The following is a 13,966-nucleotide window of genomic DNA, read 5'->3' on the forward strand; positions in this document are numbered from 1 at the left end:
CGCTTTTACTGTAATCCGTGTGTAAACGGAGATCGAGGTGTTGCTGTTATGACAGGTTAGATAATTCCTTCAGGGCTTTAGTTTAGCAGATTCTCTCTGTCTCCAGAGTACATTGTTTGCCGCTTCAGGTACATGGCATATGGTTGGAATTTCACACTGTATTGTGTAGGAACATTGCTACGAATTGAAAAGTGAACTGTCAAACTGCTTTGACATCATAGCTTGTTGAAAATCCTGTTATCGTATGCTCAAAGGAAGTTGCCAAATGTTAAAGCTGCGTTTCTATAAAACAAAACAGACAGCATCATCTATCACTATCACAGCAGAAGTGCATATGGTTCATATGATTTGCATGAAGAACAGAATAATGCATTCCTCTTTAAATACCATGTGTGCATCTACATTCAAGCTTGGCTCATTACGATCGGTCAAGAGGTACATTACAACCAAGTGTTTTACATCACAGATGTCAAACCTGGTGCAACACATCCTGGTACTTGACAGCTCCTGGCCACTGTCTGCTTGAGAAGCACCGTGGACATCTTTTTTTGGACAACCCCCCCCATCTTCATGTATCAAGGGAACAGCAGAGTGGCACTTTTTGTTCTGCGCTTGCCAGTCCTCATTAGCATCTACAGTCCTGCTGAGCCACAGGGATGTTTGCCATTAAATATACATGCACATCTGCTTCAACCCCCCTCGCATTAACTCAAAAGTCTTCAACATTTTTGCGTTTATGCACACAAGTCTAAATACAACCTGAACCGCGCATTGGAAATTATGCAGGAGAATGGCACCTGCACGCTTTTAAAACATGCCACTTGATACATTGTGAGAGGAAAATCAAGAACGCCGGTCCACATCTATGCCCACTTAGGCATCCTGCCGAAAGATTCATGCATAGACTTTCATTGTAAACACGGGGCGACGGAGCACAAAATTCACAGTCTTCTTATATCTAATGGTTTAATTGAAGACCCGCGGATCAATATTTCATTCGGCCTTTGAGCTTTAAGTGTTCTGCCTGAATGTGTCCTCGTCCCCATTTGCAGTTGAGAGACATTTAAACCCATTTTCTTTCATGAGGACAAAAGCAATGAAGTTACTTGAACTTCCCGAAGTGTGCAAAGCCACTGAACTGTTGCTTAAAGCATTCACTGCATAGTTGGACATTTTATCACAGTGTTTTTGCATAGGTTGGTAAAGTTGCCTTTTGATTTTGAGCAATACATTTGAGTTTGCATTACCCTGAGAATTTTACCACTGTAACAAACTTTACTCATCTTGCCAGGTCTGAGATCACTCTTAGGACTCAGGAGACGTGTCTTGGAAAGATGAACCACAGTTGTGAATTTTCTGGAAGGAGTGTGATTTGTGTGTGTGTGGGTGAGAGGTCAGCGTTTGTGAACATTATGAAGTATTTATATATTTTCAACTCATGGGAGGTCCTGTTCACTTACATTTCTTAGAAACTGTGTGGGTTTTGCTTTCAGTAATACTAAAATCTGCTAAGGGAAACGGATGCAATAAGCAGAATGAAGTGCTATTGTTCATCCCCTGCGAATACATGACAGTTTTACTGCGCTTGCCCATATCTATTATTCAGGTATCTCTCTTTGGGGGCAAGGCCAATAAAACAACAGTGGATGTTTGTAATGAGACACACACACAGAGATATACAGTACCACAATCCCGCTCCTAAAAAAATAAATTAAAGACATCTTTCTGGCATGGCGCAAGGTGCAATGTGACAACAGGTAATACGAGAGTTCTGGTTAACATATGGAGAGAATCAGGGAATAATCTGAGCCGAGAACTAGCATCATTCCCTGTGGATTTTAAATGCACAAGAGACGGTCTTTGTTTTTCGTTCTGCAGGTAAGTCACAGGTGCAGCGGTGAGCTGTGGGAGGTTCAAGTCTGAGTGCACCTGAGACTACAGGTTTAAGCAGGTAAACATATGCTCGGTGGAAAACATCGCAAATATTGCAGCACTAACAGTTTAGAGTCTCCCTTTTTTTTAAACCATTATATAAGCACTTAAGTCATAAAACCTGTAAAAAACAGGGTCACATGTTCGGCTCACATTTTACCATGTTTGAAAATAATTGTCTAATAAATAAAATTAAGCAAGCATTATGTATTACTATAAATAGCATTATCATTACTGTAATCTAAAAAAAAACCTTTATAACCAATATAACCTTATTAATATTGTATTTATATTAATAATTTTTTTATTACATTTAAAATTTATATTTTTAGAGTCATGGAGGTAACAGATAACATTTTTACCCCAGCTGTCACTGGCACACTACCCCTTAAAAAGGTCCTATTATGTCCTATTATGTACAGATACAGCCACGGGAATAATTAACGGACATTTTTTTCTTAATTTACTATTTATAGGTATGTGTTTAGGGAAAATTATCATTTTAGTTTTATTTTGTGAACTACTGACAATATTTTTCTCAAATTTCAAATAAAAATATTGTTTTTATTTTCATTTATTTACAGAAAATGAAAACTGGAGATACTGGTCAAAATAACAAAAGATGCTCAGTATTTTTTCAGAACTTCAATAATGCAAAGAAAATAAGTTCATATTCACTCTAAAGCAATACACCAGAAATATTTTACATGTATTTAGGAAAAGTAATCAAATTGACGTGATAACCTAGATTTTTATCACTATTATCACGTGTCTTGTCATGCTGTAAGTCTTTCACATTGCTATTGGATGACTTTGTCACTCCTGAGGTTTGATTTTGATAAAATTCAACAGACACTGGACTGGAATGACCACAATACATCTAGAAATGCAGATAAAATGAAAATTTAGAATGGATTCTTAATATTTTCTTTTACTGTATGTATACAGTTGGTACCAATATGTACCTCTGAGGTACTAATATGCACTCTTCAGGTGCAAAGGCGCAATTGTTTACCATATTTCTTTCGCTCAATATGCATTCCGTTAGCAGGACATGTTGTGGGTTTGAATCAGGGAACGCACATGATGAAATGTATACCTTAAATGCACTGTAAATTGCTTTGGATAAAGCAGCTGCTGTGTAAATGAAATATGAAATGTAATGTCCTCCACTGGCAGGTTGAGGTGAGGACTCTTGAATTACTGGTGGAGAACATGTTCCTGATAACTCATTTTGTAGATTTGTAGATATCCCAAGGTATCATTTAATTCAATAGCTAAAACCTAATTTACCTTTCTCGCGCAAGATTGAGCACTGACCTTTAGGATTACAGTTGTGTTCAGTTTTTCTACCTGCTGCAAAACCACCAGTCTGTTGTTGTCTGGTGCTTTTTTTTGTTGAACCTTTAAAGGCCCTGTATTTTCCCTGTTTTCAAAGCTTTGATTGTGTTTTTTGGGTGTTTAACAATTGATGTTCATGTTTCTAGTTTAAAAAGAAATCTTTATATTTCACATATTTCAAGTTTATCGTCCACCGCTGTCTCTCTTCTTCGACTGGATTTCTTCCAGTTTCTTCAAAGTCCCACCTTCTGATTGGTAAAGCTGACCAGGTTTGAACACACACAAACAATATCAGTGTATTACACAGAACAGCTTTCACAGCCGACGTTAAAGTCAGCTGTTATTTGACCGTTGGTTATCTTAGAATGTGTGTCGCTGAATTCTTATTACCAGCTGTAGGACTGTGATGAAAGTGAAAGCAGTTTAACGCGTAGCTCAGTCAAATGTTTACAATCTCTGATAACCGAAGACTACTCCAGCGGCTCTTCCACTTCTCTAAGGAAGGCTTCGCCCCTTTTTTGGCGTATTTCTTTGGTCGGTGATAATTAAAAGCACTCGGAATAGTGACATCATGTACCCGGGAAGTAGAGGGCTGTAGTCAATTCCAGCCGTTCTCTGTAGTCTTTGAAAAGTGAATTCTGTTAAAGACAATATTTCGCTTGGCATTTAACTTTGAGCTTTATACTTTTTCAGGGTGTAGTTAAGCTATAATAGCAATATTACACACTAACTAAAGTTTGAAAATTGCGATCACAGGGAATGGCCGCTTTAACATTAAAATGTTTTTTTAGAAAATACTGTATGTGGTCATTTTTATACTTACATTGTTTCTTTATTATTGTATGTTACTGTCCCCGCATTTGCATTTCAATTGGTATGTAAGTGAGCAGGATAAATTACAGGCTTGTGGTTCTGATGTATTGCCAAGTACTGAATAGTGGGGGCTCGGGGCTTAAAATGTAAAGCATGAATATACATTAGATAGCGTTTGATATTGTACAGTGATGTATCTTGTGTTTAATATGCCTCCATGCTCTACAGTGGGTAATGATAAGGTAAAAGACCGGATTGTCCTTTCACCAACTTTCAGACACCACCTCCCAGAAACAGAAATATCACATATTTATTCAAATACAAAAGCAAAGTCCAGCACCAAGTCCAGCATTAGTAAAATGGTCACACTGACATTTTTCCTTCGATCAAGGTTGAGTTATGAATTTAGTTATGATTTATTCCTTTCACAGGCGCAGAGCTGGATTTATGTAGTTGTCTAGGTCTAGTCTCGTGTGCAAACTCACAGTCCATAATCACACTTCACACAGGTGTTCAAGTATAAACTGCAGCGCAAAAACATATACTGCTGTTGATATGAGAGAGTTGAGATGCTGAAGCTGCAGAGCTCGTTGTGGATTACAGAGGATAGACTGGGGATGCATACAGAATTTTATTAAATGCATTGATTTAAGATTGAGATCAGGAGAGAGTCTTGCCGCACTCTGGATTATCACAAAAATGTATTCTTTCTGTCATATTTATAAATGTATGTCAATATATTCTGTCGTTGAAATTTCTACTTTTGTGCTCCACAGATATAGCACATAGGGTACATCTATAAAAAGGTACGTAAACAATTTATTTTATTTCTGATTCACTTTTTCTTTTATTTCCACATGATATAAAACCAAATTTAGCCTCACATACATTCTCAAAAATGATGGGTCATTTTTTAACTTCCCCTTCGGTCATAAAAGGACAAACCCAACCATTCAGTTGAAAATCAACCTATGCTGTGTTGTTTCTAATGCTGTGTTTAAACCCATTGTTGGGTTAAATGTTAACATAGTAGGCTTGTTTAACCCAAACGGTTGGGGTTGTCCCTTTTTGACCCAACGATGGATTAGAAATAGAGTGAATGTCAAATTTTTCATAATAGTTTGAACTATGGCACTGTAGTCGGTTCACATGCTCCTGCCTTGTACTGTATGTGAGCTACAGGGTCACATTCAGGGGCTGCTTTTGTTGTCCTTATGCTGTCCCAATTGCTTCATTGTTTACCCCATCTGTAAGTGGCTGTGGATAAAAGCGTCTGCTAAATAATACATGTAAATGTAATTTTAAGTAGAGAAGAAACAAAAAGTGATGAGAGAACATTGAACAAACTCATGTCATCCACATGAACATCACAGCTCGGTCACCACAGCAAAGCCACGGCGCACACTGGTCACCGTAAAAGAAAACTTGCTCCTATATTTTTCTCCACAGAATTGATCTCATAAATCATTGTTATTTTAGATGGACTCTTGTCAAGCTTCATGATCATCATCAGGTACTAATTAAAAAACATATTACAAGTTTGGGTCTAAGTACACAGTGTGCCTAAACATGCTCTGGAGAGATAAGACATTTAAAACAGAGTGGCACATTAATCTTACTTTCCCTCCGTAATTTTAAAGTCTTCACCTCAAATTGACAGCGGAAGACTTTTCACTAGCTTTTCTTCAATCGGCTGAGTTTATCTTGTGAGGGAGTCACGTCCTGTCTGGCATTTAGAAAACACTCAACGCTCTTGAGACTGTGAATAGGAAAAACAGTTATAACACAAACTCTCAGGCTTGTCTGATATAAAAAGGGTGTTTTAAACCACATTGATGCGGTAATCTCGTTTTTTATTTATCTCAAATAGGGACAGACCTTTTCATTTGCTAGATTCTTTTTCAGACATCAAGGATAGTTTGAGGTTGTTTTTATCGGCTGAACTGACTTAAGAATTGACCTAAAGCATATTGACCAACATGCTTTGAGTCAAACCCAACAATTCAGTTGTAAAAACGAAAAGTATTAAAGGTACAGTTTGTAAACAAAAACGCTGCTAGAGAGCGCACGATCAAAACAACGATAATGAGGTAGCTTTAGGACGCTGTTAAGGAGCATGGAATGATGGGATCTGTTGTATTCAACTCCACCGCTGATGGCCATCAGTCAGACGGGAACAAGAAATCATGTTAGCGGATGAGGTAAAGTAATAAAGTTTTATAAATGTAGCGTTTAACTGTGGTCCATGAATAAGTGACGGCTTGAAAGAAGCTAGTGGCTTGCTAGACGCTAGACACTACTTCCGCATTTGTCCACGACACTGTTGTCATGCGGTTTCTACGTCGGTAAAGGCGGTAAGAAATGGTAACGGGGATATGACGCCATTGACAGGCGACTGCACAGCCAAGTGTCACTGTTTAGAATGGCGGTTTTCTCATGATTTATAAATAGCCTAGTTGGAAACATTTGAGATAAAGTACTCAGCTGAACAAATTATACAACACTGGCCTAGTGGTTTTTGGATATTTTACTGCAAAATTGTTACAAACTATACCTTTAAAAGATTTCTGTGAATCAAAATAAAATACTGACATAAATTAAAATTTTAATTAAATGGAAATTAGAAATGTTGCGAAGTTGAGGAATTAAAATTATTAACTAAAAATTAAAAGAAACTAAACTAAAAGTAAAAATGTAAGAAAATAAATTAAACCTATACTGTATATAGTATATACAAAATAAATACATAAATTAGAAATTATAAACTAAAATGAACTAAATCTTAAGATAAAAGGTGATTATAATTTTTTTTACAATAAAACTAAAAGCAAAACTATAATAATTCTGTTAACCAGCCACGATAATAAAAAATCTTTAAATATTTCCTGCATTTCAGCTGGCATACATTTAATTATATTAGACTATTTTCATTTTAATATAGAACAGTAATTCTTTCTACATATTAGAAGCTAATGAAGTTTGTAATAACAAAAACACCTTGAATACCGTTCAGAAATGTAGTGGGCTTATTAATATGCTGTACGTGAATGAAAGTTTTACTCTCCGGGCTATGTAATGAGTTGTATTATCATGTTTTACAAAAAAAGCTGTTTCATAAGCATAAGTTGTTTATCTTTTTTGTCTGGTTTCATTAATATTGGAAACACACGCAATCTCCTGGGCTTAGGAAGAAAATTTGAAAACAGCACCAAGAATACTACACATTAAAACAGCCTGAATTATTTCCATAACCTCAAGTCATGAAAAGGTTTTTACTATTTTCACCAAATCTCTGAATCATTTCATACAGTAGTTTTGCCAAAATGAATTTAGAATCTTTGGTATATGTTGCCTTCAGTGAACAAAACCATGCCATGGCTGGACAAATGGCTTGAAAACGGGTCCATTTGGTGTATCATCAGTGGAAAAATTGCTTCATCATACTGACATAGAGTGGCAGAGAGCATCATTAACAGACAAAGACTGCAACGTTTCTAGAGATCCTGGTAGATCCTCAACACTGATGAGCCTCAGACTCGCATTGCTGAAAGTCAGAATCCATCTCCATTATACCGCACAACAGCCGTAGGGCCTTCAATGCTACAAAAAAAGTTAAATGTATCATGAACGCTCTAGTTTTTGTTTCAAATGTGATTGTACAATCCCTTCTAACGATCCTGTAATAGGAGGGTGATTGGAGCACTGCTGGTTTAACCTGCCAAGTTTCATCTTTGATCCATATAGTGAACGAATATTCTTGTCACCATGTAATTTCATTGCATTCAATCCATTTAGATTTGTAAAATGATGATTTGCACTGGGACTACAGAAGTGTGTTTTGGCTAAAACCAGATGTGCACATGATGTCCTTTTACCAGAATGCACCACGCTATGACAAATTGCTGTGTGACTGTTAATATTCTGTGTTTATTTCATCAGTAACAGTGGTGGGTTTTTGGGGGGGGTTCAGTCTCATGGTGTGGAGTTAACTAGTGTATCAGTTTCCTTAAAGCTTTTTTTATGTAGATCAATGACATGAGTTTTTGCTTGACTTTGTCTGACCAATATATGCTTTCAGCAGCAACAACATAAACAAACGTCATGTAGCCCAAACTTAACTTCCGGTAGACCTCCGCAAAGAATTAACAACTGTTGTCAATTTAATTGAATACAATGAACGTACAATAAAATTATTATATAAATTAATATTATTAAAAATTAAATATAAAAATTGGCATATTACAAGCCACTAGCCAGACCGATAACCAAACACAGACATGGAAGTTAACTTCGGACGAGTTCATCCAATAAAACCGTCTATAAAAACAGACTGTACCTATATGAAAATAGAATAATTATTTTTGCGATTTTGTGATGTTGACATCACTGATAATACACGCTTTAAATATTAGTTTTTTTGGTGTGTTGGCACATACTGCTAGATTCTATAGATCAAAATGAAACCAGAGCTTTTGTTTGAGATAGTGTACATTTTGTTGAACCTTTCCTTCATTTATTCAAGTCTAAACACTTGTGTGTATTATTAAAATAAAACTGCACGTAAGGCAAGGTAAATATTCCCAGTGCATTTCCATACTGGTAAAGCTGTGTGAATCAGCTCAATAGCTCTGTGCCGATATTAGCCCCTGCATTGCAGTCCTTATCTTCTCGGCTGTGATTCGACAGGGCTCCAGGAGGAGTTACAATGCCTGCGGATCTGTCCCGTTGCCGGATCGCTGTCTCTGATAGCTTTCTCCTTCCTGCTACACATCCCTACAAAAACACTCAAGGTGCATGTGGGAGGAAAAATACAGAAGCATTGCATTATGTGCGATCTAAGTCCTATAAATTACATATCTGGAGTCCGTATACACACAGAAAGAGAGATTGGTATTCTTCCAAACACAAATCTCAGTTTAAGCTCATTGTTTCGGCTTACATTTCTCTGTACGCCCGCAGCAATGAACTCCCACACGGCACACTCCACCAACCTACCAATATATATGCTGTCTTTCACTGGTTCTTTATAAAATATAAATATAGTATAACTTTCTGTTTGTAATATCTACAACCGTTTAACAATTATTTGTTAAACCGATACAGTATTATATTTATTGTAGTTAATCATTTAGTAAAATACAACACGTACACTAAATTCTGCACATACATGTAGTCATACATTTTCCCATCACATATGAATAAGTAAAATGTATTAAAATTGCAACCCCCATGATGTAACATCATTCAGAACATGTTGGTAAGAACACAAGTAGACATATTCTATTTCTTCACTTTATACAGATGTTGCTGTGTGGACTGTGTTCATCAAGCTCATCACGATTCGCAACTTTGTCCATCGAAAGCACAATCTCTGCCAACTATGTCAACTTTTATCTGACTCCAAAGTCTGTGATGACACCTTCCTCTGAGAACAACACTGGAGTGACCCAAATAGCAAAGAATATGAAGGGTTAGCCTGTGAATCTCTTAAGAAAGAGCTGTGACAGATGTTGAGTCCGTTTGAAGTGGTAATCACATCTGTTGGAGCAATGGAGTCAGTGTGGTTCAAAAGCGAAGTGTACTGCATATGATCAAATACACTTATACATGAGCGTTTCTTCAACTTCAGGCACTTTTGAATTAAATTATATCAGATTTGTTTGCTAAATGTTTTAAGTTTAATGAAGGTTACATTTAATATCTCTGTAAACATATATTGTCTTATTTTTTTTGACACTTCTGAATTGCCTTGTTCATATATAGTTTTTTAACTCTTCTAAACAGACCCTATATTTTAATTTAGACCCAGACTTTCAATCTTAAACTATAACAACTATTTAAAATACATTGATTAAGTGCCGTAAAACTATAAATCGCATCCTAAAAGTTTGTGTTTATATAGATGTCCGTGCACTGCACTTATTCATTTTGTACTCATTAAACATACACATATTTACGAAAAATATAAGATACAAAAAGGAAAAAACATTCATATAATTTCAATTATTGGACAATATAAATACATAAAAATATTTCCTAAAAATTTGTGTTTATAAATGCAAAATCAATATGAACAGAACACAGACGTATGGAAACAAACCTATTCTGAATGCAATTAATTGAGATTAATCACTTGACATCACTAATTTTAATATTGAACACTGTAACATTCTAAACACCAAAGACATATTGACAGTTTTACACCGTTTACAAAGTAGAACTTAAAATGTGTTAAAATATTACTAAAGGTAAAAAACCGAAAATTATTTCATCATTTGCATGTAATTCATCCAGGTCATTCCAAACCTGTATGACAGTCACTGAACAAAATCCTTCGTAAATAAAAAGGTAGAGAAACAAAAAACGTAAAAACACCGTCTTAACCAAAAAACCTTGTGTGTTTTTAGCACAACCCGTGTTTATATCACAGTTCAGATGCAATAAGCAAATAAAATTTACTTTAGTACTCATGCGCTATATGACAGTGTCTTTGAAAGTGCACGCTCATGTCAGAACCCATACACATAATCATCAACACGTCTTTTTTATTGGCAAAGCACATCGTTGTATTTTTTCATATCGGGCTGATGTTTAATTTATAAGCCAAAATCTCCCGATACTAGCCAATTATATAGTGCATCCTCACACTGAAGGACCTTTAAATGGTTAAAAAAAAGATTTCTCTGTAATTCCGACCTGATCATTCAAGAATTCGAAACAATTTTACGAATGTGCTTATTTGGATAAATTTGTACGATGTGAATCGTTCAAAAAGTACCGATATTTAAAAAAGCAATACTGAAGCCCCTCCCCTAACCCCGCCACTAACCTCACATCATTTGCCAAAATTAGCCACATTATAAAAAAGTTTCATTTGTGTTGATTATTTATGCATATCATCTGTTTGCCATATTGTGGTGTTTACAAGTATTTACTAAAAGTTCACAAGGTCAAAAATGTACAGAGTTAAAGAAACACCCACATATTTGTTACATATCTGTGTCAATTTTTCTTCTTTTTTAAATGCCTCTGGCTGTTTTCAACGTTCGAGGATCTGATGGCCATTGTTGGCCTGGCTCTATTCTACTGTTTGCTTGTCTGTAGACAGTCAGAGTTCTCAAAGGATCTCTCACACCTCCCACTCGGCCTGTCTGAGGAATCAAAGCACACGGATTCAGCCTTAGAATTCGACTTGAAGTGTGTCAATTCCATAAACCATGTGCCATTTGAAACGTGCGGCTCACTATACAGAGGTCTTTGGGGGGCGTATGAAAATCAAAACATCTGCAAGAGCATTTGGAGATACCTGCGGTGAAGGGCACATGAGGTAACATAACAATTTTATGTATTCAGTCACATGACGGAGAGACTATCTCCACAAAGACATTATTTCTAAATGCCAGCTAGTATGTGTCTCTTCTGCTTTATTTTCAGGGAAATATTAAGGTGACGTTCAGCATTACCTTTGTCTGCAATGCTTATTAAAAACAAATTGGAGCAGATCGACCGAGATTTCACCATGCATTCAATTTATATTCCTTATTTTACCCCAAAACTGTATTTTTCATGTCAGTGTTTACATGCCTTCTCTGTTGTGATGGATTTTATAATGACTCAGGAGACATTGCACTGAGGAAAGGCCTTAATCTGCTGTTAATTGTTTCCTGGAGCAAACACACGGCAAAATCAATTATACAGTGACTGAACAAAATCACAGAAAAAGGCAAAGAAACATCCCGCTGGAGAAATGAAGTCCAGAAACTTTCCAAACTTTTCCACATGGCCCTTCAACCTTAAAATGTCGAAATAAAGTCGATTGGCAACATTCTAAATGCCTTTAAAGAAGCGCTGGCTCAGAACATTCCTGTTCATTTCTTGTTGTTCAAAAGAGAAACATTCCCAATGTAACAGCCCAAAAATTGTCTGCACCATATCAATTAACTTTCACTTTCGGCTTTGGGAACATAGCCAGGGTTTCGATCTGAAAGGATCGTGCCTCGTGCTGTTGAGGTTGATAAATGGAGATGGTAATTCCACTTCGACGTAAAGATTTTTTCCACTTTTCCAAGTTTTATACCAACAAAAGTAAACAGTTTTAAAAGAAAATGTGCATTAAGAGACCTGGAAAACGGGAATTTTACATTTTTGGTTTATGTATAGGTGGACCCCAGTCATAGTGCTTATCCTGTTAAGATGGCAAGAACAGCCTAATATTACTCAGTTTATTCATCCAACATCTGTTTACAGAAGTAAATGTGTCCAATGCCTCTGGGCAGCTATTTCAGACATGGCAAGTCCTATCTTAAATGGTGGAAGACAGATCTAATTCACAATTAAATAGCATATTTCAGATCAACAATTAAATCTGACATCAACTCTACCATAACATTTTCCAAGCTTAAATTGTGCTAAAACAATCGCTTAAGCTCAATTATGTTTGGTTTTCTCAGTTATCCGTCCATTACCAGATAGCACTGTTGTTTATAAAAAATATATACATTCAAACACCGTCGCTTTTAAACAGTTTTTTTACCTTTTCACTCAAAAGTTGCACGACTTTCCTGATTGATTGTTCGGCTTAACATGAAACTCGACACATTAATGAATTTTTCCAGTCATGAGAAACCAAAAATTTGGTGTTAGAGTGCCTGACTAGTACACACACACACCTTTGAACAAAAGCTAAAGCTGTACTCTGCACGGAAATCAGCTTCTATCTTCTCTCTATATAGAAGGGGACACGTGCTATAAAAGAAGAGTGTCTCTGCATTCACAATAAAACGTAGAATAAGTGATCTTTCATAGGCACCGAACTGCATGTGTCCTATTATGTGACCGGCAAAAATTTGAAAACCAACTGTAAATAATTTATTATTTTATATTATTAATTTTTATAATATAAAATAGCATAAGAGAGATTTATCTTCATTGTTCGTATTTTCTTCATTTTTACTGTCACTACATAGGACACACGTACGGCTTATTTGTCAACTACCCAACTGCTGCTGAATTTAACTGAGTTGAATTTGAAATGGATGAGGTTAGTGTTCATTCAGAGCATATAACCCACATATTAACAAATCAAAATGAAACCATTTCCCAAAAACTACTTGCATTTCAATATAGCAAAATGGAGCGGCATGAGGGATCTGCAGTCTCCTTAGAGATCCATCTCCTCTGGTCTCCTGCTGAGTGACTTTTGAGAAATCACACAGAAACATTTAAGCGTGCCTCATGGTCAACTTCTTGCGAACTTTTGTCATGCATTAACATCAAGTGTAGCGTTAGTTCTGGCAGGTCACGTGAGTTCAGCTTGCATCAGCTGATCACATCAGGTGCAGCTAATCAACGTTAACCAATAGTCATACAACACACACAACTATTTAAGTTGCACTTCTTTGCTCCTTATCAGCTGCCTAATCGTGTTGCAGCTAAATCCCACCTCCATCCCCATCTCCTCCATATCTGCCTGTATCTTCGGCTCTTTTAATTTAATCCTGTTACGCATCAGGAACTGTTCTGGTTCCCCAGGTGGGGGGACATGTATTGCTGCGCTCCTGCTATGTCCATGCAAGGCTGCATGGACAGGCAGAGAGTTTTCCCAGAACAGCTTCATTTCACCAAACTAAATGTATGCTATCGTTAAATAAATGACAACAGTTGTCCCGAAAGAAATTACACTAAAACTTTTTTCAGTTATCCCTAGCTGTTGTATTAAAGGGCCGCAAATCCAGGTGTTTTCTGCCATGTAAAAATAGTCAGTTGTACATGCTATACAGACCCGCGTTGACACACCGTGACCCTGGGAGCCAGAGATACATTCGGCGGAAGGCGACTGCCTAGAGCCTGGTCTTCCAGGCGTTTCCAACCAACGAGCTGG

This window comes from Triplophysa dalaica, chromosome 1, assembly GCF_015846415.1.
Source record: "Triplophysa dalaica isolate WHDGS20190420 chromosome 1, ASM1584641v1, whole genome shotgun sequence".
Lineage (NCBI taxonomy): Eukaryota > Metazoa > Chordata > Actinopteri > Cypriniformes > Nemacheilidae > Triplophysa > Triplophysa dalaica.